This window comes from Lissotriton vulgaris, chromosome 2_1 (assembly GCF_964263255.1).
Source record: "Lissotriton vulgaris chromosome 2_1, aLisVul1.2, whole genome shotgun sequence".
In the NCBI taxonomy this organism is placed as follows: domain Eukaryota; kingdom Metazoa; phylum Chordata; class Amphibia; order Caudata; family Salamandridae; genus Lissotriton; species Lissotriton vulgaris.
In genome coordinates this window covers 1,255,028,014-1,255,049,812 of record NC_141687.1, presented here as the reverse complement: position 1 = coordinate 1,255,049,812, position 21,799 = coordinate 1,255,028,014, and the positions used below count along the sequence as shown (strand labels likewise).

General features: G+C 44.0%; 1 protein-coding gene across 1 annotated transcript in view; it reads right to left on the bottom strand.

Annotated features, from left to right (window-relative positions):
- LOC147732457 (uncharacterized) overlaps nucleotides 1–12,931 on the bottom strand; it is a 181,776-nt gene extending 168,845 nt beyond the window's left edge. Inside the window, exon 1 of the mRNA XM_086956974.1 lies at nucleotides 12,824–12,931. The gene's annotated coding sequence lies outside the window, so the exon portion shown is untranslated. The remainder of the gene's footprint in view (nucleotides 1–12,823) is intronic.
- Nucleotides 12,932–21,799: the final 8,868 nt, after the last annotated feature.

The following is a 21,799-nucleotide window of genomic DNA, read 5'->3' as shown; positions in this document are numbered from 1 at the left end:
TTCTGTTAAAGGAATAAGTGATAACAATAATTCACATTAATGTGGTACTTTCAATGATGGCTAAATTAACATGAACTTGTTCAATACAATATGATGTTACTCTGTAATGGAAGAAGCACACGTGTTTAAAATGCACCAAAATGTGTCCTCATTGTGTTTGATAAAAATACACAGTTGTGACACACATCTTGATATGGTCCTTATTGCAATGGATAAAAGCACTAACCTCTGTAATAGGCAGCATAATATTTCCTGTGGCAGATAAAGGCACACAACATTAACCCTTGGGATTTTTTGTGATGTAGATAAATTCATGTCCTATGAACCAGGTCTGCATAGAGCCGTCAGTGTGATGGAAAAGTGCATTCATTTCCAAGATGAAATACAATATAGTTTTTTGAGTTACCTAAGATCATACACACTACAACTAAACAGCATATTGTTAAACCATCTTACTGTTAAAGGAGCTTTCTGTTAAAGGAATATGCGAAAACACAAAATCACATTAATGATATATTTTTAATGATAGCTACATTATCATGAACTTGCTCATTGCAACATGATATTCCTCTGTGATACAAGAAGCACACATGCCTAAAATGCCCCAAAATATGGTCCTCATTGCGTTGGATAAAAACATACAATTGTGACACACATCTTGATATGGTCCTCATTGTGATGGATAAAAACACCAACCTCTCCAATAGGCAGCATATTTCCTCTGGCAGACAAATGCACACAAACCTGTCTCACACAATGTAATATGATCCTCAGTTTAACCTATAAGGTGCACATAGGAGCATAATCCCCATATATATAGGAGCAATTGCAAAGCATAAAGGAGCACAATGTTGTGACACACAATATGAAGTTGTTTTTAGTGTCCTGAACAGATGTTCATATGATTGATACACTTATAAAGTTGTGGCAGGGTCTATAATATGTTAAAAATCTCAACACAATTCTGTAACATGCGCCATGATGTGCCCTTTTTTGCATTACATAAAAGCTTACACGCTATACACATGGTCACATGAATTGCCTACCACAATGTAGTCGTCATTCTGATGGATAACAACACTGTTGTGTTTTTGTTTTAGAGTTCAGTGTAATAGCACATAGCACACCGAGTTAAAAACATGCAGTGTGATGCTGTAATGAGTTTGATGGACTACATTTCTTAAACAATTCATATTTATTGACACCAGGGAGGACCAGTCTCTCACTGGAATGCAGTCTTAATGAGGAACAGGTCTGTTTCTATGAAGTATCTTAAGGCCGCCTTATGATGCTAGGCAAGCACATCACATATTCTCTGCAATGAATTACAAATGAAGAGGTAAATCAACATGCAGTTTTAGTGCACTGCATGATATTGCCCCACTAGTGATGGTTAAGCATGCACATCTTTGTAAAACACTGTATGAGATTGTCTTTTGTTATACATAGATATTGTCTCATATTACTAACAGACAGCATGATGTGCTCCTTAATGTGATGTATCAAGGCAAACAATCGTGTAACACTTCAAGGCATCTAGTGATCATTGCACTTAATAAACCCAAATTAATTTATAACATACAATGTAGTATAATTCTATTTGTGATGGAAATAATTTCATTCTTGGTAACAATAGCTTAGATAATAGCACAACTTTGCAACAGACCTAGTGGGGTGGTCCTCACAGTGATATACAAAAGCTCAGATATAAAACACACATCATATAGTCCTCGTTGTGATGGATACAAACAAACAATTGTGATGCACACCAAGACTCGATTCAAAGTATAATAGTAGCTCACTTATATAAAACCCCAAAACACCAATAACTCTCCAAGCTATGGTCATTGTGCAGGGTATGAGCAAACCACTGGAAAGACTGTGATTGTGACCCTGCTGTGATTCATATAGACAAACACCTTTTATACTCCTTTATCATTTACTGGAGAAGCCTGGCTCAATGGTTAGAGCGGCAGACCCTGATGCAGAGGTCTGGCCCGGCACCAGGGTTCAATTCCCGCCTCGGCGGTTCTTGGACTCAATTTCCCCGGACCTGATAATTCTTGCCTCGGTGCCTAGTCTAATCATGGGTCCCACTCTGTGACTTTGGGCAATAGCTTGCTTAATCTCCACAACGGCCCCAGCAGCGCTTGGATGCCTGGCTTCACCTTGGGGGTGCCCAGGAGTAGACATTTCACAGGAATGCCGGGATGGGTTCCACAGCGGTATGAATACAGCGCTATGAGGCCTCTGGGTAGGAGTGTGCTATATAAATACTATACATTTACATTTACTCAATTCACTACACCAAGTGCTACATTTATTATAATTTTGGATTACATGAGCAAGCTGCTTTTTAAATTCACAAAGGTTGCCTTGGGGACAGTTAGCATACAGCTACAGAGGATGTATTTCAAGGGGTAGTCTTCATTTTCTTTTGAGAATTCCATTTTCCCTTGAACAAGTTTGCATGCTTAGATTTTGGGAAATATTCTGAAGCAAGTAGAAGTAATAACATTTTAAAAACATTTTCCCCTATGGAATAATCTCTTCATCTATGCTATTTCCAATTTTTAGTCTGATTGCTTCCACTTCCAACCCTGGAAACAGATTTAATCTGGCACGTGTTAGAAGTGAATATCAGATTGTTCCCTGGGTTGGAATGGGCTGAAGAAATGTTTGTGGACAGTTACAAAGTAGCACATTTGCAGGCACACAAATACTTTGCAGAACAACAAGGCCCTCTGAAATTCACTAACCCCACACACAGAAGTATTTACTCACATTCACTAGTCGCAAGTGTAAATGTATACCGGTGCACATTAGCACCTGTGCTTTTTTATGATGGTCGATTGGCTGGATGGTGCATGTCCTAGGGACCAGGCCTGTATAGAGCCCTCATTGTGATGGATGAGTGCACACATTTCCAAGATACAATACAATATAGATTCTTTTAGTTACTTAAGATCATACACATTACTAATACACAGCATAATGTCATAGGAGTTTTCTGTTAAAGGAATATGTGATAACACTAATTCACATTAATGTCGTACTTTTAATGATGGCTAAATTAACATGAACTTGTTCAATTCAACATGATGTGACTGTGTGATAGAAGAAGCCCACTTGTCTAAACTGCACAAAAATGTGTCCTCATTGTGTTGGATAAAAACACACAGTTGTTATACACATCTTGATACAGTCCTCATTGTGATGGATAAAAACGCTTTACTAATACCCAACATAATGTTAAAGAAGCTTACTGTTAATGGAGCTTACTGTTAAAGGAATGTGCAATAAAACTAAATCACAATAATGTAGTACTTCTAATTAAGCTACATTAACATGAACTTGTTCAATATCACATGGTGTGACTCTGTGATAGCAGAAGCACACATGTCTAAAATGAACCAAAGTGTGGTCCTCATTGTGTTGGATAAAAACACACAATTATGACACACATCTTGATACAGTCTTCATTGTGATAGATAAAAACGCCAACCTCTGTAATAGGCACCACAATATTACTTGTGGCAGATAAAGGTACACAAACCTGTCTCACACAATTTAACATGGTCCTCAGTGTGACCTATAAGTGCACATAGGAGCATAAGCCACCTTTATATAGGAGCAATTGTAAAGCATAAAAGAGCACCTTCTTGTGATACGCAAAATATGAAATGGTTTTCAGTGTCCAGAAGAAAGGTTCATATGCTTGATACACATGTAAAGTTGTGGCAGTGTCTACTACATGTTAGAAACACAAAAGAAAACTGTAACATGTGCTTTGCTATGCTCCTTTTTGCAATGTATAAAACCTCACAATTTACACACATGGTCATCTGAATTGCATACCACAATGTAGTCCTCATTTTGATGGATAAAAACACGCAAGAGTTTTTTTTCATCAGAGTGTGGTGTAATATCACAGAGAGTTAAATCATGCACTGTGATGTCGTTATGAGTTTGATGGACTAAAAGTCTTAAACAAATCATATTTAGTGACACCAGATAGGACGGACCAATCTCACATGAATACAGTTGTAATAAGGAATTGGCCTATGTCTATTAAGAATGCTACGGTAGCCTTGTTATTGTATGCCAGCACATCACAAAGTCTCTGCGATTAATTACAAATGAAGAAATAAACCAACATGCAGCTGTAGTGCACTGCATGATATTGCCCTCCTGGTGATATTTAAAACATGCACATCCATGTAAAACTATGTGAAATTACCTTCTATGATAAATAGACAATCTCTCATGTTGTAACAGATAGCATGATGTGCTCCTTAATGTGATGTATCAAAACAAGCGATCTTGAAACATGTCATGGCATCTAGTGCTCATTGCACTTGATAAACCCAAATTAATTTGTTACATACAATGAGATATATTCCTATTTGTTATGGAAAGAAGTTAATTCTTGGTAACAGTACTTTAGGTACTAGCACAATTTTGCAACAGACCTAGTGGGGTGTTCATCACAGTGATAGGAAAAAGCTCAGTTGTGTAACACACAACATCATGTGGTCCTCATTATGATGGATAAAATCAAACTGCTGTGATGCACACCATGACTTGATCCAAAGTATGATAATAGTAGCTCACATATATAACATACCAACACACCTGTAAAAATCAAAGCTATGGTCATTTTACAGAGCAGGAGAAAACCACTGGCAAGATTGTGATTGTGACCCTGCTGGTTCTTTTTTTTTTTAAGGTTTTCATGGAAAGTTTTATTCGGCTGACGCGTTTCAACCAAACTGGTCTTTCTCAAAGCCAATACATACTTGGTGATTATACCATATCACCTATAAACACCAAGCTCACATATGAGTAAACATAGTGAAAAGACTTTGTTGGACCTTGTACGATGCCTAGAACCTTTGGAAGAAAGCCTGGCATTAATAGGTCTAGGCAGCGTAAATAAATTAACACAAATGCATGATTTACCTTATGCTTTCACATGATCACAAAATATATAGGGTCATCAAAAATATATATAAATATTTATCTTAACAACAGATAAACATTTAAGTTCTACTAAGTTTCTAAACTTGCATAATTAATGAAAAGCACATACTCGACACGGGTACATTGAGAAACGCCACCCGAAAATAACAAATCCAATGCCTGTCATCCCGGCACACCATGCTCAGCCGCCACGCCGCCCCGCAACCATGACCCTGCTGTGATTCATGATGCTTTTTCAAAAAAGGATTTAATAGCGCACAATGTTGCAATATGAAATGTGATATAATCATTTTAATGGACTAAACTATCAAAAACAGCTCCTGCTTATCAGCACCTAAGAGGAACAATCTCTGTCAGGAGTGCACTCAGAATTGGATACAGTTCTGCCTCTATCAAGCATCTTAAGGCAGCCTTATGAAATTTTTGTGCAGTGTAATGCCGGCGGTGGGGATTGCGAGTCTTTCAATGAAGGGCTCAGCTTCTTCAATTATGTATAAGTTCCCGATCGAGTTCCTCCTCTGCTGCATCGTCTCTCCCTGGTATGCCAACAATGCGGAAGTCATTGAAATACTTGTGTTCCCCGCCACTGGCATTACACTGCACAAAAATGTCAATGCATCACGGTTTCTGCCAGAAATCATTCGCTTCACATATTATTATTATTATTATTATTAATGATATTTCTAAAGCGTGAACAAAGGCCCATGGGCGTCTCGGCGCTAAGATATCTGTAATATTTAACCTGAGAGGGGGGAGCTGAGTCTAGTGATTAAAGAGCCAGGTCTTAAGTTGCTTACGAAAGGACCAGAGGGAAGGACTGGCTTTAATCAAATGGGGCAGCGTGTTCCACAATTTTGGAGCTGACACCAGGAATCTTCTGTCACCCCAGAAACAGTCTTGGTCCGAGGAACCACAAGATCAATTAGACTTGAAGAACGTAGTGTTCTGGACGGACAATAGGGAATCAGATTTTGGACAGTATATGCTGGTCCCATATTATGCAAGGCCTTGTACACAATACAGAGAGTTTTGATTTTTATTCTGTTTCTGATGGGTAACGAGTGTAACTCTCTGATTGTGTCCGAGGCGGATTGATATTTGGGAATTTTTCCCAGTAGCCTGGCAGCTGAGTTTTGTATAATTTGCATTTTGTTTAAAACTCCTTCTTGTGCATTGAGGAATAAAGCTTTGCAGTAATCCAAGGTGGACAATACAAGGGAAGTAACCAGGGTTTTACCAGCTGTATCAGGAAGAAAGGGGAGGATTTTTTTGATGAGTCTTAGTTTGTGGAAGGCTGAGGAGGTGATCTGGTTAGCGTGTGGATGAAAATTGAGGCGGTTATCAAAAATGACTCCCAGGTTCCTCACCTTACTGACAGGCTCGGGAGGCGAGCCTAATGAGGATGGCCAATATTTGGATGACCATTCCGGAGTCAGCGGTCCGAAGATGACTACTTCTGTCTTGTCGGAATTTAATTTTAGGCAATTGGAAGCCATCCAGCTCCCAATTGCTACCATGCCTGATTTAAGATCTTCCGCTATTTTATGGCCGTTGTTCTTAATGGCAAGGACCAACTGTGTGTCATCTGCATAGGTAGTAAGGCTCATCCCATGTGCATGAATAACATTGGCTAAGTCCGACACATAGATGTTGAAAAGTGTCGGACTTAGGGATGAGCCTTGAGGTACTCCACGTGGCAGGGACAAGGTGGAAGAGTGAAAGGGTCCCATTGTGACCACCTGGGTTCTATTGGCCAGAAAAGAGGCCAGAAGTTTACTGGCATTTTCCTGGACACCCATGTTTTTGACACGGTCGATCAACGTAGCATGATCGACCGTGTCGAAGGCTGCAGATAAATCAAGCAGTATCAAGACTGCTGTACCCCCAGCATCGCGGATGGATCTAATATCATCCGTCGCTTTGATCAGAGCCGTCTCCGTCCCATGGAATTGGCGGAAGCCAAACTGGGATTCATCAAGTAAATTATGTTGCTCTAAGAACGCGGAGAGGTGTTGATTCAGAGCTTTTTCAGCTTTTTTAGCCTGTACTGGTAGGCTGGCAATAGGTCGATAGCTCTTAGGTTCTTCCATGTCGAGATGTGGCTTCTTTAAGAGTGGTTTAATGAGGTTTTTTTTTAGAATATCAGGGTAAGTGCCTGTACTAAACACTGCGTTGCAGATAGAGGTGATGGCAGGAAGAACCGTTTCAATAACAGGTAGCAGTACTTTAAATGGACAGGGGTCAAGAGCAGAACCTGATCTAATGGTGGATATAATATCAGCAATCTGGGAACTAGAAATTTCTGCGAACTGAGAGAGGATGGGTCCAGTATGGGCGGCGGTTGACAAGTTGGGAGGGAGTTTGGTGTTATTAGCAAAGGTAGAATAGATGTTGTTGACTTTACTAAAGAAGAAGCTGGCTATGGCGTCACAGAGGGGTTGTGAGGGAGGTGGAGTCAGGTTTGTGGAGTATCCTGCTAGCTGCTTAGTAGTTTCGTACAGAGCTTTATTGGAGTTTTTGGCCATTTCGATTCTAACGCTAAAGAATTTTTTCTTGGCCTCATTAATCATAGTTTTATATTTGGCTACCGTTTCTTTATACTTAATTTTGGCTTCTACAGAGTAGTCTTTCCTCCAGTGCCTCTCCTTATTCCTACACTGTTGTTTTTGTTCTCTTAAGGCCTCCGAATACCAGGGGGCCGACGGGGTAGATCTATTGCGAGACCGTTGTTTAACCGGGGCCAGGGAGGATGCCGCCGAGCCCACCCACTCATAGAATTAGGAGGTGGCGGTGTTAGGGTTGGTTGATAGAGGGGGAGTGGATTTGGTTAAGAGAGTTTTCAGGCTGGAACTATCAATGTCATTCCACGCCTGGAAGGACTGTTGAGAGTTGGATGGTAGTGTGGAGGCTCCAATGTCTTGAATGGTTAGTGACGCCATGATGGCATGGTGGTCTGACCAAGTAACTGGAAGGATTTGAGAGACTTGTAAATCCTGTGAGTTGGTAAAAATGCCATCCAATATATGGCCCCGTCATGTGTGGATGATTTGACCAACAATGGGAGACCAAAGGTGGTCATATCTCCTAGAAGCGCAGCAGTATCTTTGTCCTCTGTTTTGTCAAAATGAAAGTTAAAATCACTGAGGACAGTGAGGGAACTATCAAGGGCTGAAGATTCCAGAATGGACCTGAGGTTGGAAATGAATCCGGTCCTTGATCCTGGTGGACGATACAAAAGGATCCCATTAAAGTTATGGGAGGGAGTCAGTTTGATAGAAAATTGCAGAGCTTCACAGGATGGTAGTGAGATCATGTTGGTTCTGGCGATAAAAGTGTCGCGTAAAATGACGGCAATCCCACCACCTTTCTTGCGTTGTCTGTCCAGTCTATAGATGGAAAAGCCTTTTGGAGCTGCAATCACTATATCTGGATCGGACGAACTATCCATCCAAGTTTCTGTCATAAATAGTAAGTCTAAACTATTGTCCTCCATCAGGTCGGCTACGTCCTGTCGATGTTTCCCGAGCGAGCGGACATTAATAAGGGCAAGTGAAAAAGATTTGGGTGATTTATACTTGGTGGTGGGGGGAGGATTTAGATAAAGGGGTATCTGTGATTTACAACAGGGACAGAGTACATAGGATGTACATCGTACATGAGGAGAGGAACCATGTGGGGCCCCCATGAGAACCATTCACAAAGCTACAGCTTGAAAGCCATTAACAAGTCCCCCCTGTCATCATCTAATTATTTTGAAGCGTGAATATCATATTGAAGCACCAGCAACCGCCGCAGTCATTTCTGGACACAACAAGAGAAAAAGGACCACACCCCTTGAGTTCATAAGGCATCATCACCCGTGAGAATTCCCTCACCTCAAATGTGAATGACCAAGTCCTGGTCCTGAGGAGAACCCTGAAATCAAATAGGGTTCTGAAATGTGTCGACCCCACCGAGCCAGCAATAATCACCACCAATCAACCGACCCATACCGAGTACAAACAGGACATTTAGGCCTGGTGTAACTGTTTAAATGCTTCGCTGGTTATGGCAGGTGTATGTAGGGAAACACATAACTGAATTGTACCGCCATTGTTCTTTATGTTAAAATAAGGACTGGTCTATTGTTTTGTCATGTTTGGTCATTTCCTAAGTATTTGTGATATGTACAAAGTACTGTCACCATTGTGTTGTTGATATATGTTGGTACTAATTGTTCTTCTTTAAGACATGAAAGAAATATCCATCTTGTTTGTTCCACAAATAAATGAACAAATAACAAGTGCAAGGAAAACAATATAACTACTTGAGAATCTAAGGTGGTTATTTATGAATGTATTTATTCAAAAACGTACGTCCAGACCTTTTTCTTGTTTCCAACTTTCTAAAAAGTGGCATTTTTAAAATTGAGGATTGAAATATGAATTTACCATCCAAGATGGTTTTAAATTACTCTGATACCATTCATGACTTTCCTACCTGCTCCCAATAAAAAATTAACACTTATTAAATGTAATAAGGTACCCAATGGTATGCTATGAAAGAGGCAGGCCTTGCAATAGTGACTACCAGGACAGGTCAGATTAAAAACTACATGTCGAACTTTTTTAAGTAAACTGCACCTTGCCCTATGTGCTTTTGAGGGCCTACCCTATAGGTGACTTATATGTACTCAACAGAATGGTTTACGCTTGGTAAAAGGTTTATTTTGACAGGTGGAAATGGCAGTTTAAAATTGCACCCACAAGCTGCACTGGCAGACCAGGGACAGGTTAAAAAAAGTCTACTTAAGTGGGTGGCTCAAAAAGTGCTGTAGGGACACTAATAGCATTTAATTTACAGGCCGTGGGTGTACATGCAATATTACTTTACTAGGTACTTGCAAATAAATTAAATGTGACAATGGGGTCTGTAGCCCAATTTTATCATGTTTTAGGGAATGTGAACAAGCAGTTTAGAACTGGTTAGCAGTCCTAAGGCCAACAAAAGCAAATTCAGAAATATAGTGGGGGTGAAGGCAATCAGCTTTGGGGACGACCACCCTAAGGCTGACTGGTCTAACAAGCATTGACTTGTAACACACTCCATAATATTTTTCTCCTGGTGATGTTTAAAGCATGCACAACCCTGCAATACACAGTATGAAAATGTCCTCTGTGATGAATAGGCACCCGCTCATATTACTAACAAACACCATGATGTGGCCCTCAATGTGATGTATCAAAGAACAAAATCTTGTAGCATGCCATATTATCTGTTTCTCAGTGTGAATGGTAAAACCACATGCAATTGTAATATACTAGGTGATATAGTCCTTATTGAATAGAAAAGAAATTCATGCTTGATAACAGTGGCTTTGATAACAGCACAAATTTGCATCAGACCTAATGGTGAGGTAATTGCTATGAGAATAGGGTCAGATGTTTAACACACAATATCATATGGTCCTTGTTGTGATGGATAACAGATCACACTTTTTTGACACACACTAAGATATGATCCATATGATGGCAATAGAAGCACAGACATATCAGGCACCTAAGCATGTGTAAAACTCATAGCTACAGAAAGACAAACATCTATGTATCCCCATTTTAAAGATCAAAATAGGTTCAGCTCTACTCTTGCCTTCCAGGTCTTATCTGAGCGACCTCAAGTTCTTATGTTGAAGTTGACGTTTAACCAGCTTTTCACAATTTATGGACAGAATTTACTTACAAATTGTCAGATGCCATAATTAGAGTTGGATGAATGGGATACACCTTCACAAACGAGATGGAGATCCCGTCTGCAGTTTTACAAGGGCTACAATGCCTAATCCGGGCCCTACATTTTTTACCACTTTAAGAATATAGCACATGTGGCTGGAAACTGAAAAACAGCTCTTCACTTCGCAAATGTTCAAAATACCAACTGAATTGAGGATGCAGAACTACACAAATTCAAAGGGAAACACAGTGAAAAGATGGATATTTTAGCATTTAGGAACTATTTTTTAAAGGTATTGTCTAAATAATACACTATTTGAAATCCAGTATGGTCAGTTAAATATACGCTGGATGAAATAAGAAAGCAGTGTTTGCTAAATGCATATGTATTCTGTAATAAATTGTCAGTCACATACGAAAGGGATCCAAATAAAGGCTGTTTTTTTGACAAATATATACTGTACCAAATAGGAAGACACTATATGTAAAATATAATCTGGTCCTCATAAACAGCCTTGTATAAAAACACACACCGGTCCTCGTAAAGCTGTTTGCTGTCTTCATGTAGTGTGTAAAAATGGTCTTCATAACTCTTGGATACGGGACATATGCGGTCCTCATAAGGGGGTTATGTCAGAAAGTCTCAAAACTATTCCCTTAATCGTTTTTTGAAAATCTGATATAACTTTCATACTGTCATTATAGTATAAACATAAAATGTATGATCATTTTGATTCTCTGATGATCAGAAAGGGTGGCCCTCATAATGTAGGTTTTTTTCACTGGTCTTCATAGAGTGATATAAACATGTATGCGTGTGTGTGTGTGTGTGTGCAAATGCAATAGGTCTCGCATTTGGGAGAGATTAAGCTATTGGCATTGTAAATGACAATGCCATTTATGTATCTGTTTTCAAAACCAACACATACATAAAAATGTTGTTATTTACAATGCCAATAGCTCTAACTTTTGCCAAGGTGAGACCGTTGCATTGTAAATGCTTGTTTTATCATTGTATATAGAATCCTCTTTCGATATTATGCTCCAGTCTTTGCAGACAATTAAAACAAGAAAAAGTCTACAGTAGCCAGAGCAATACTGGCCTAGCGACGCTGCTTAAACTACCCCCTCAGGGCCTGTCTGTCCATGATACTGGCCCCACATTACAGTGGCCTGGCAGGGAAACCTGTAAGGCTCTGTGGTCCAGTTGGCAGAGTTCCTAACAAAAACCATCTCACAGGTGAACCTTAGGCAACGCCCAATATCCGACTGCCCGCCTTCCCAAACGGTGCTGCTTACTTTTCTGACAGGGAGTGCCCAGGGGTATGCTGGGCCAGTTGTCCCAATGAAATAGAACCAATGTCATTTTATACGGTTTTTCTTACTATCCCCAGTGCTTTAAATTGGCCGGTACTGTACGATATGAAGAACCTGTACCTTTTTATTTTGAGAGGGAGACTACCGGCAAGAGTGACGAAATACTTTTAATGGGAGAGTACAGACACTTCTGAGAAACAAGCAGGTGGTACAGCGCACCTGAACTTCCATTTCTCCATTTCAAATGCCGACTATCCCCCCACTACGGTTGCCACCTTTGTAAGAGAAACATATAGGCTAATTGTAGTTGTTTTAAGAGCGTGCAAAGACCCGGACATGCCACTAAATACAACTTTAAACAAAGTCGTATGTATTCATTTGTAACACGATTTTTCTGCCTTTGCTTTCTTTAAGAGGTCGTAACGCAAGTGTAGAGCGCATTTTAAAGTGCTTTCTGATTATATTTTCCGTTTGAAGTATCTACGGAGCAGGACTAAAAATACGGGCTTTGGGTAATTGTTCTTACTTTGTACCGGCCAGGACATGAAATACCTACCGGTGGTACCTGTAAAAACCCGACCAAGAGGCAAAACTACCACCACCTCCCGCTCTCCATCTCCCAACATATTTTGCTTCAGGAGCAAAGAGGAAATTAAGTAGCTATCTGCATTGGGCAGAGGTGCGTTAAAGACGTGATAGACGCAAGCTCACACAAGTGTCATTAACGCGCCGTCAAGCCGGGAGCCTCCTTCTGGCGAAGCGGTTTGAGGTTATTATGCTTTTTAGAGCTAAAACAGTATTTAAAATCCACTCACCTTCAGTTGTGGAGACCGTGGGAGCTGCTGCAGCGAGAGGGTCCGCTGCTCGACGAGGTTCGCCTGCCTTTGAAAAAAAAACCAATAAGCTTTCGGTTTCATTTCTCCGCCCTTCGTGGAAACTTAAACTTACACCACTTCCTGTAAATTGTCGAGCTATAAGATATATCTGGTTTTTGGACTCTGTCCTCGTATTGTGAACGTGTGGGGCGGGGAGACTGTCAGTGACTCAGTTGTTTGTCTCACGCTAAAAGTACCTTAAATCACTGAGATATGACCACGGACTGTTCGGCTGTGCTTTGTCTCTTAAATAATATGTTTCTTTATGCGATGTTGATCTGTTTCGTTATGAAACTATGTTGTTTTAATTTTTGTTACGTGTTGCTAATTTATGCGATGCCATTCAATTAAATGTTATGCTGTGTGTTTTATGTTTTCTTTTGTAGTGTTTTATAATGTGTTATTTTGTATTCTTACATTGCAACATTATAGAAGAGGAAACTGGGAGATTTTCACAAACACAATCGGGAGAGTGTATTTCCCTTGCTGACTTCTATTGAATGAGAGGTAATTTAAGACGACTGACTGCCAACATGTTTGAATTAGAAAATCAAGGGGCATATCTACAAGCCCCTATCGCCACTAGAACGTTACGCCACTAGAACGTCACTTTTTGTGACGTTCCTGTGGCGAGAGGGGCCTAGCGATATGTACAAGGCAGCGTTAAGCCACTTAATGCTGCCTTGTACATTAGGCCCCCTTTCATGATATGGTTAGCGCGAAAGGGGTGGGCAGTGGGTGTTGCGGTGGGCGTTCCACCGCAACACCCATTTATTTTGGCGCTGCCCCTATGTACAAGGCTGGCGTACATAGGAGGCAGCGCCAAAATTAAGACCAGGAAAAAACTGGTATTAAGATGGCGAAACAAGGAAAAATGCTTTATTTCTCCTCGGTTTTGCTTTTTCCATGTGTGCTGCCTTGTGCAACACACATAAAAAAAGCAAAATGCCATTGTTTGTTTATGTGTAGGAAGGCGTCCCATCTTGCACATAAACAAACTTTTTTAAAAATGCCATTTTGTCACTTTCATGTGTGCTGCATGAAGCAGGACACATAGAAGTTACAAAATTGCATTTCTAGGATTGTTTATATGCAGGAAGGGACACCTTTCTACACATAAACAATCCTCCCTTGCACACAGACACCCTTGAACTCTGGTGCAAGGGTGCCTGCATTGGCGCTAAGTTGCTTAACTTAGCGCCATTGCAGGGGAAACGCAAGGCTGACCCACATTCTTGTAAATATGGTTCAGCATTGCGTTTCAGAAGTGGTGGAGGGTTTTGTTGAGCCAGGATTGCTAACGACACGCTCCGCCACTTCCTTATACATATCCTCCCAAGAGTGTCCCGCCTAAATCGGGTCTATTGGCATGTATGTATTATGAGGTCTAAGGTTATGTTATGTCCTTCTATGTTTTCCTATGTTATTGACAGCACAGTATCCTCCACCAGAAAAAGAAAAACAAGCACTGGCATAGCCAATAGGTTTCGCATTTGGGACCTTATAAGTGTTTAACCATGTAACAATTGGTGTTGTTGCACCAAGGATATTCTGCTGCATAACTAAATACTTATAGCATCCAAAAAGCAAGACCTATTGGCTATGCCAATGCTTGTTTGTTTTTTGTTGCTGTTTTGTTTAAGTTGCCAGATCTACAATAGCTGGACATGTTTTTTATTAACAGTTGTTTACATCAAATGAACATGTTTTAATTGCTCTGAATGTTGTTTCCATTCTGGTTGTAGTAAACAGTCATTCCCAGGGGTGTGGGGGCTGCCTAGCAGTGCTCATGCGCCGAACTTTGCAAATGAGAAAAATCCTGGTGCAGGCGCAATTTACAAGTGTCGAGTGAGTGATCCCAGGCAGCATGACTCACTCACACAGGAGTTCATGCACTGCACCTCCATACTCTGAATGGTTTAAGGAAACTCGACCCACTCCCTCCCATGCATCGAACTCATATTTACCAAGAAACTCTGAGAAGAGCCTGCCTGCTGCACTGAAGGCTGGTGGTGTGTGTGCCTGGTGAAAGCGTGCACTGATGGCTGGTGGTGTGTGTGCCTGGTGAAAGCGTGCACTGATGGCTGGTGGTGTGTGTGTGCCTGGTGGAAACGTGCACTGACAGCTGGTGGTGTGTGTGCCTGGTGAAAGCGTGCACTGACGGCTGGTGGTGTGTGTGCCTGGTGAAAGCGTGCACTGATGGCTGGTGGTGTGTGTGCCTGGTGGAAGCGTGCACTGAAGGCTAGTGGTGTGTGTGCCTGGTGGAAGCGTGCACTGTGATGGCTGGTGGCGTGTGTGCCTGGTGGAAGCGTGCACTGACGGCTGGTGTTGTGTGCCTGGTGGAAGGGTGCGCTGGTGGTGTGTGTGCCTGGTGAAAGTGTGCACTGACGGCTGGTGGTGCGTGCCTGGTGGAAGCGTCCACTAACGCCTGGTGGTGTGTGTGCCTGGTGGAAGCGTGCACTGACAGCTGGTGGTGTGTGTGCCTGGTGACAGCATGCACTGACGGCTTGTTATGTGTGTGTGCCTGGTGGAAGTGTGCAATGACGGCTGGTGGTGTGTGTGCCAGGAGAATTTGTGCACCGATGGCTGGTGGTTGTGTACCTGGTGGAAGCGTGCACTGACTGATGGTGGTGTGTGTGCCCGGTGGAAGCGGGCACTGACGGCTGGTTCATGTGTGTGCCTGGTGGAATCGTGCACTGACGGCTGGTGGTGTGTGTGCCTGGTGGAAGCGTGCACTGACGGCTGGTGATGTGTGCCTGTTGGAAGCATGCACCGATGGCTGGTAGTGTGTGACGTCTGGTAGTGTGTCTGCCTGGTGAAAGGGTGCACTGACGACTGGTGGTGTGTGTGCCCAGTGAAATCGTACACTGACGTCTGTGGGGTGTGTGCCCGGTGAAAGTGTGCACTGATGCCTGGTGGTGTGTATGCCTGGTGGAAGTGTGCACTGATGGCTGGTGGTGTGTGTGCCTGGTGGAAGCGTGCACTGACAGCTGGTGGTGTGTGTGCCTGGTGGAAGCGTGCACTGATGGCTGGTGGTGTGTGTGCCTGGTGGAAGCATGCACTGACAGCTGGTGGTGTGTGTGCCTGGCAGAAGTGTGTATTGAAGGCTGGTGGTGTGTGTGCCTGGTGGAAGTCTGCACTGACGGCTGGTGGTGTGTGTGCCTGGTGGAAGGGTGCACTGTGGGCTGGTTGTGTGTGTGCCCGGTGAAATTGTGCACTGATGGCTGGTGGTGTGTGTGTCCGGAGAAAGCATGCTCTGACTGCTTGTGGTGTGTGTGCCCGGTGGAAGTGTGCACTGACTGCTGGTGGTGTGTGTGCCCGGTGGAAGCGTGCACTGATGGCTGGTGGTGTGTGTGCCTGGTGGAAGTGTGCACTGATGGCTGGTGGTGTTTGTGCCTGGTGGAAGTGCGCACTGACGGCTGATGGTGTGTGTGACTGGTGAAAGCATGCACTGATGGCTGGTGGTGTGTGTGTCTGGTAAAAGTGTGCACAGATGGCTGGTGGGGTGTGTGTGCCTGGTGAAAGCATGCACTGACGGCTGGTGGTGTGTGCCTGGTGGAAGTGTGCACCAACGGCTGGTAGTATGTAACGGCTGGTAGTGTGTGTGCCTGGAGAAAGTGTGCACTGACGGCTGGTGGTGTGTGTGCCTGGTAGAAGCGTGCACTGATTGCTGGTGGTGTGTTTGCCTGGGGAAAGCGTGCACTGACAGCTGGTGGTGTGTGTGCCTGGTGAAAGTGTGCACTGACAGCTGCTGGTGTGTGTGCCCAGTGAAAGCGTGCACTGACAGCTGGTGGTGTGTGTGGCTGGTGGAAGCGTGCACTGACAGCTGGTCATGTGTGTGCCCGGTGGAAGCGTGCACTGATGGCTGGTGGTGTGTGTGCCTGGTTGAAGCATGCACCGACAGCTGGTGGTGTGTGTGCCTGGTGAAAGTGTGCACTGACGGCTGGTGGTGTGTTTGCCTGGTTAAAGCGTGCACCGACGGCTGGTGGTGTGTGTGCCCGGTGAAAACGTGCACCGACGGCTGTTGTTGTGTGTGTGCCTGGTGAAAGTGTGCACTGACGGCTGGTGGTGTGTGCCTGGTGGAAGCATGCACCGACGGCTGGTAGTGTGTGTGCCTTGGGAAAGTGTGCACTGATGGCTGGTAGTGTGTGTGCCTGGTGAAAGTGTGCACTGACGGCTGGTTGTGTGTGTGCCCGGTGGAAGTGTGCACTGATGGCTGGTGGTGTGTGTGCCTGGTGAAAGCATACACTGACGGCTGGTGGTGTGTGTGCCTGGTGAAAGCATGCACCGAAGGCTGGTGGTGTGTGTGTGCCTGGTGAAAGCGTGCACTGATGGCTGGTGGTGTGTGCCTGGTGGAAGCATGCACGGACGGTTGGTAGTGTCTGTGCTTGGTGAAAGTGTGGACTGACGGCTGGTGGTGTGTGTGCCTGGTGGAAGCGTACACTGACGGCTGGTGGTGTGTGTGCTTGGTGGAAGCGTGCACTGATGGCTGGTGGTGTGTGTGCGTGGTGGAAGCGTGCACTGACGGCTGGTGGTGTTTGTGCCTGGTGGAAGCGTGCACTGACGGCTGGTGATGTGTGTACCTGGTGGAAGCATGCACTGACGGCTGGTGGTGTGTGTGCCTGGTGGAAGCGTGCACTGATGGCTGGTGGTGTGTGACTGGTGGAAGCATGCACCGACGGCTTGTAATGTGTGACGGCTGGTGGAGTGTGCGCCTGGTGGAAGTGTGCACTGATGGCTGGTGGTGTGTGCACCTGGTGGAAGCGTGCACTGACGGCTGGTGGTGTGTGCACCTGGTGGAAGCGTGCACTGATGGCTGGTGGTGTGTGTGTGTCTGGTGGAAGTGCGCACTGACGGCTGGTGGTGTGTGCCTGGTGGAAGCGTGCACTGACGGCTGGTGGTGTGTGTGCCTGGTGAAAGTGTGCACTGATGGCTGGTGCTGTGTGTGCCGGGTGCAAGCGTGCACTGACGGCTGGTGCTGTGTGTGCCTGGTGGAAGCGTGCACTGATGGCTGGTGGTGTGTGTGCCTGGTGGAAGCGTGCACTGGCGACTGGTGGTGTGCATGCCTGGTGGAAGCGTGCCCTGACAGCTGGTGGTGTGCATGCCTGGTGGAAGCGTGCCCTGACAGCTGGTGGTGTGTATGCCTGGTGGAAGCGTGTACTGACGACTGATGGTGTATGTGCCTTGTGAAAGCGTGCACTTTCGACTGATGGTGTGTGTGCCTGGTGGAAACCGGAGCATTCACAGTGATAGAAGAAACAAATGAAACTGACGAAGAAGGGAGGGGGAAAAGGGAGGGGGGTAGTGCAAGCAGAGGAGACTGATTACAGCAATAAAAACACAGATGGCAGCTGTGCACGAGCTCGTGAACGCAAGCCTCTGCTGACACTTTTAAAAGCCACTCACTAAATGTCTTGAAGAGACAGCACATACGTTGTCTCAGGCGAGACCTAAAAAAACTACACAATCTCGGCTTGACAGCACAGTATCCTCCAGTAGAAAAAGAAAAAAAAAACTACACGTGACCGTAGTCACGACGTTTTATTTACTGTTCCATAGTACTCTTTTGTTAATCACTGTCATAGTTACAGTTGCAGGCACAACAGCTACTTACTTCTCCAGCCGCACTAACCCCAACATTTTGTTCTTCTAATTACTCTTGTAATTTGTGGTATGTTTTTTAATGGTTTCAGTTGCATTAGCATGTGCTGCTCTGTAAAAGTGTGTGCAAGGCATTATTATATATATGTTTTTGCTGCGCTATACGCCGCGCTTGATCTTAAACAATGGTGGCCACATGCCTTGCGTGGCTCACCCAACTCAACGTTTTCTAGTGCGACATAACACACTACTTCTTTAATAATGGCCGCGGCACGTCTTTTCTTGCGCGCGGCTCGCTCAACTGAACACTTGTGGCTCTAATAATTGAAAAATGCTACGTCCTTCATCACAGTGAAATGTCACCTGCCTCCCAGCCAGGGTGCTCAACGAGCATAGTATTGCTAAACACCATAGCAGTCTAGCTCATCCACTGTTGCTAAAACATTCGAAGTGCCCTTCTTTGCCAGCTTGTTATGTCCAGCAAAGTAAACACAAATACCCATCTCCTGGCACACCAGCCCACGACACATAATTACGCTTGCACATTATACACTCAGCGCAGGCGCCCTGTTGCTGTTCCATCGCTAAAATAAAAGTCGGCCCAACAAGGGGTAGGTCAGAGGCAACCAATAGAAGGGGCTGCGCAGTAAACGGAGGGCAGGTCAACAATGCTCATTGTAGCTGCCCTTGCACCGGCAACGCTTGTGGCTGGACAGCATCTAGCATCAGCTCTATTTTAAGTCAGAGCACCATATGATTCAAAACTGCTGCTTCCTTCACCACAGCAAAACAACAACAGCATCCTGGAACACAAAAGAACAGCGCTCAAAAAGCATTCACTTGGTTTCAACACATTCTCTTAATAGAGAAAACAAGCATTTGCAATGCAAAAGGTTTCACATTACTAAAAGTTTGAGCTATTGGCGTTGCATTATTATTCGCAACGACAATAGCTAAAACTTTCACTAATGCAACACCTATTGCATTGCAAATGCTTGTTTCCATTGCTGCCAATGTTCACAGAGATTTCAACAAGTTCATTATTGTCTTTGGGGAGAACATTTCCACAATGGCTTTTCTGGAGTGCGGACAGGTCAGTGTGTGTGTTTTTGTTGCTGGAAGACCTGTTTTAGGGTATGATGGGCCATTTATAGGGTTCAGCCTGTGAGAGCATGCTCTAGCACATGTGTCAAGACATCTTTGTTAACAAAAAGGTTTTGGAGCCTACCCGTTGCTTACCATTTGTTGGCTTGTGTGGCATTCTTCTTACTGCCTCATAATTTGTTAAGGCAGGCCTAACATAATTTCTGTTTCTCTTTGTGAAGCAGGAATCAAGCACTGATTGATTCAACTTAATCGGTGCCCTCCGGATGTGATTGAGGTACTATTTTGTTCTGTTTAACTTTTAGTGTCCTGCAACCTGAAGGTGTGTGAGTGGCAAAAACGTGCCCAGCAGGGCAAACAAAATTGCAAAGATTTATTCTTTTAAAGTTTACTTTCTTTTATTTTGCCAGGTCTTCTTTTCTCACTATGCACTCATATTTTCTTTTGTTTTTGACCATGGGTGCTGTTCTCATAAAATGGGAACCACAGAGACTTTGTTTTGTGCAGTGCATCCCAATCCACCCACTCCAATAAACGCCAATTGATGCCACCTCACCCCACATGAATTCACCCGACTCAATCAAGTGAACCCCAAACCAATCCAGTCCACCCACTCCAATCCAAACCACTCATCCAAGTCCAAGCCACCACACTCGAATCCTTTCAACCAACCCCATTACAATCTGCCCCACCACTCTAAATTGACCCCACTCCAATTTGCCAAACTCCAATCCAAAACAAATCTGCCCCACTCCAATTCAAAACAATCTGCCAACTCCAATCTTCCATTACACTCTGCCCCACTCCAATGCAAAACAATCTGTCCACTCAATTTCAAAACATTCTGCCCCACTCCAATCTTCCGTACTACAATCTGCCCCATTCCAATCGAAAACAATCTGACCCACTCCAATCCAAACCAATCTGCCCCACTCTAATCAGCCCCACTCTAATCCAAAACAATATATTTCACTCCAATCTGCTCCACTCCAATCCAAAACAATCTGCTCCACTCCACTCCAATCCGCCCAACTCCAATTTACCCCAATCCAATCCACCTCCCCCAATCCAAACCACCACACTCCAATACAGTCCACCCCACCCCACCCATCCAACCCCAATACAATCCACCCCAATCCAATCCACCTCAATCCAATCCACCCCATCCAAATCCAGTTCATCCCAACCCAATCCAATCCACCTCACTCCAGTTCACTGCAATCCAATGCACTCCACTCCAATCCACCCCACGCTAATAAAATTCACCCCACTCCATTTCACCCCACTCCCTTCCACATTACTCCATTCCACCCCACCACATTCCATTCCACCCCACTCCAGTCTACCCACTCCAGTACTCCCATTCCAATCAAATCATCCCCACTCATATAATATAATATAGAGACCAAGATAACACATAATGTATTTGTTTTTACTTTAATACATCTGTGTTGTTATTTATGAGTCATTATTTGAAGATAATAAATAGGATCACTTTTTGTGACCAACTAAAAGGTTAGGCTTTTTGAGAAAATTCAGGGAACAGTATTTGCAAATTAAAGTTTCGAAATTTGGCATTTTCTTGTCCTAACCATTAGGCCCTGCTGCCTGATCCTGTGTCTGACTAGATGTTGCTGGCAGTGTGTCTTTGTGTATTACTCCCACACAGCGAGACATAGAGAAGATAGGTGTGGCAAGATGGGCCACTCTGAGGTAACAAGGGGTAGGGGCTGTCACCTATCATACTTGCATGTCAGAAAGGCTCTGTGGCCTGAGACTGGTCTATTGTAACCCCAGGCAAGTTGGGGCCAGGACAGGGAGGAAGGGGATGCTTTACATCTCTTGGCTTGGAAACCTCTAGAAGCTTCCTCCACTTCAAAGTGGGCACCAGGTATAAATGTAGGACCCTTAGATCCAACTCTTCAGTACATCTCTGGACCTGTGGACTCTGCCAGGGAGAAGGACTGCTGTGCTGCTGAAAGGACAACCACTCTGCTGGACTGCTGGACCTGCTGCCCTCCTGCCTGGGTAAGAAGGACTGCACCTGCATCTGTTTAGCCCATAACCCCAGAATGACTTCAAGGGTTAGTTGACTAGCCTCAGGGATAAAACTTCAACAACTTTGAACCCAGCACCTAGACTCTGCCATATGTGAGCCTTACCCTGCCAAGTGGTGCCAACCCGGTCCTTGACCCTTCGAAATGGGCCAGG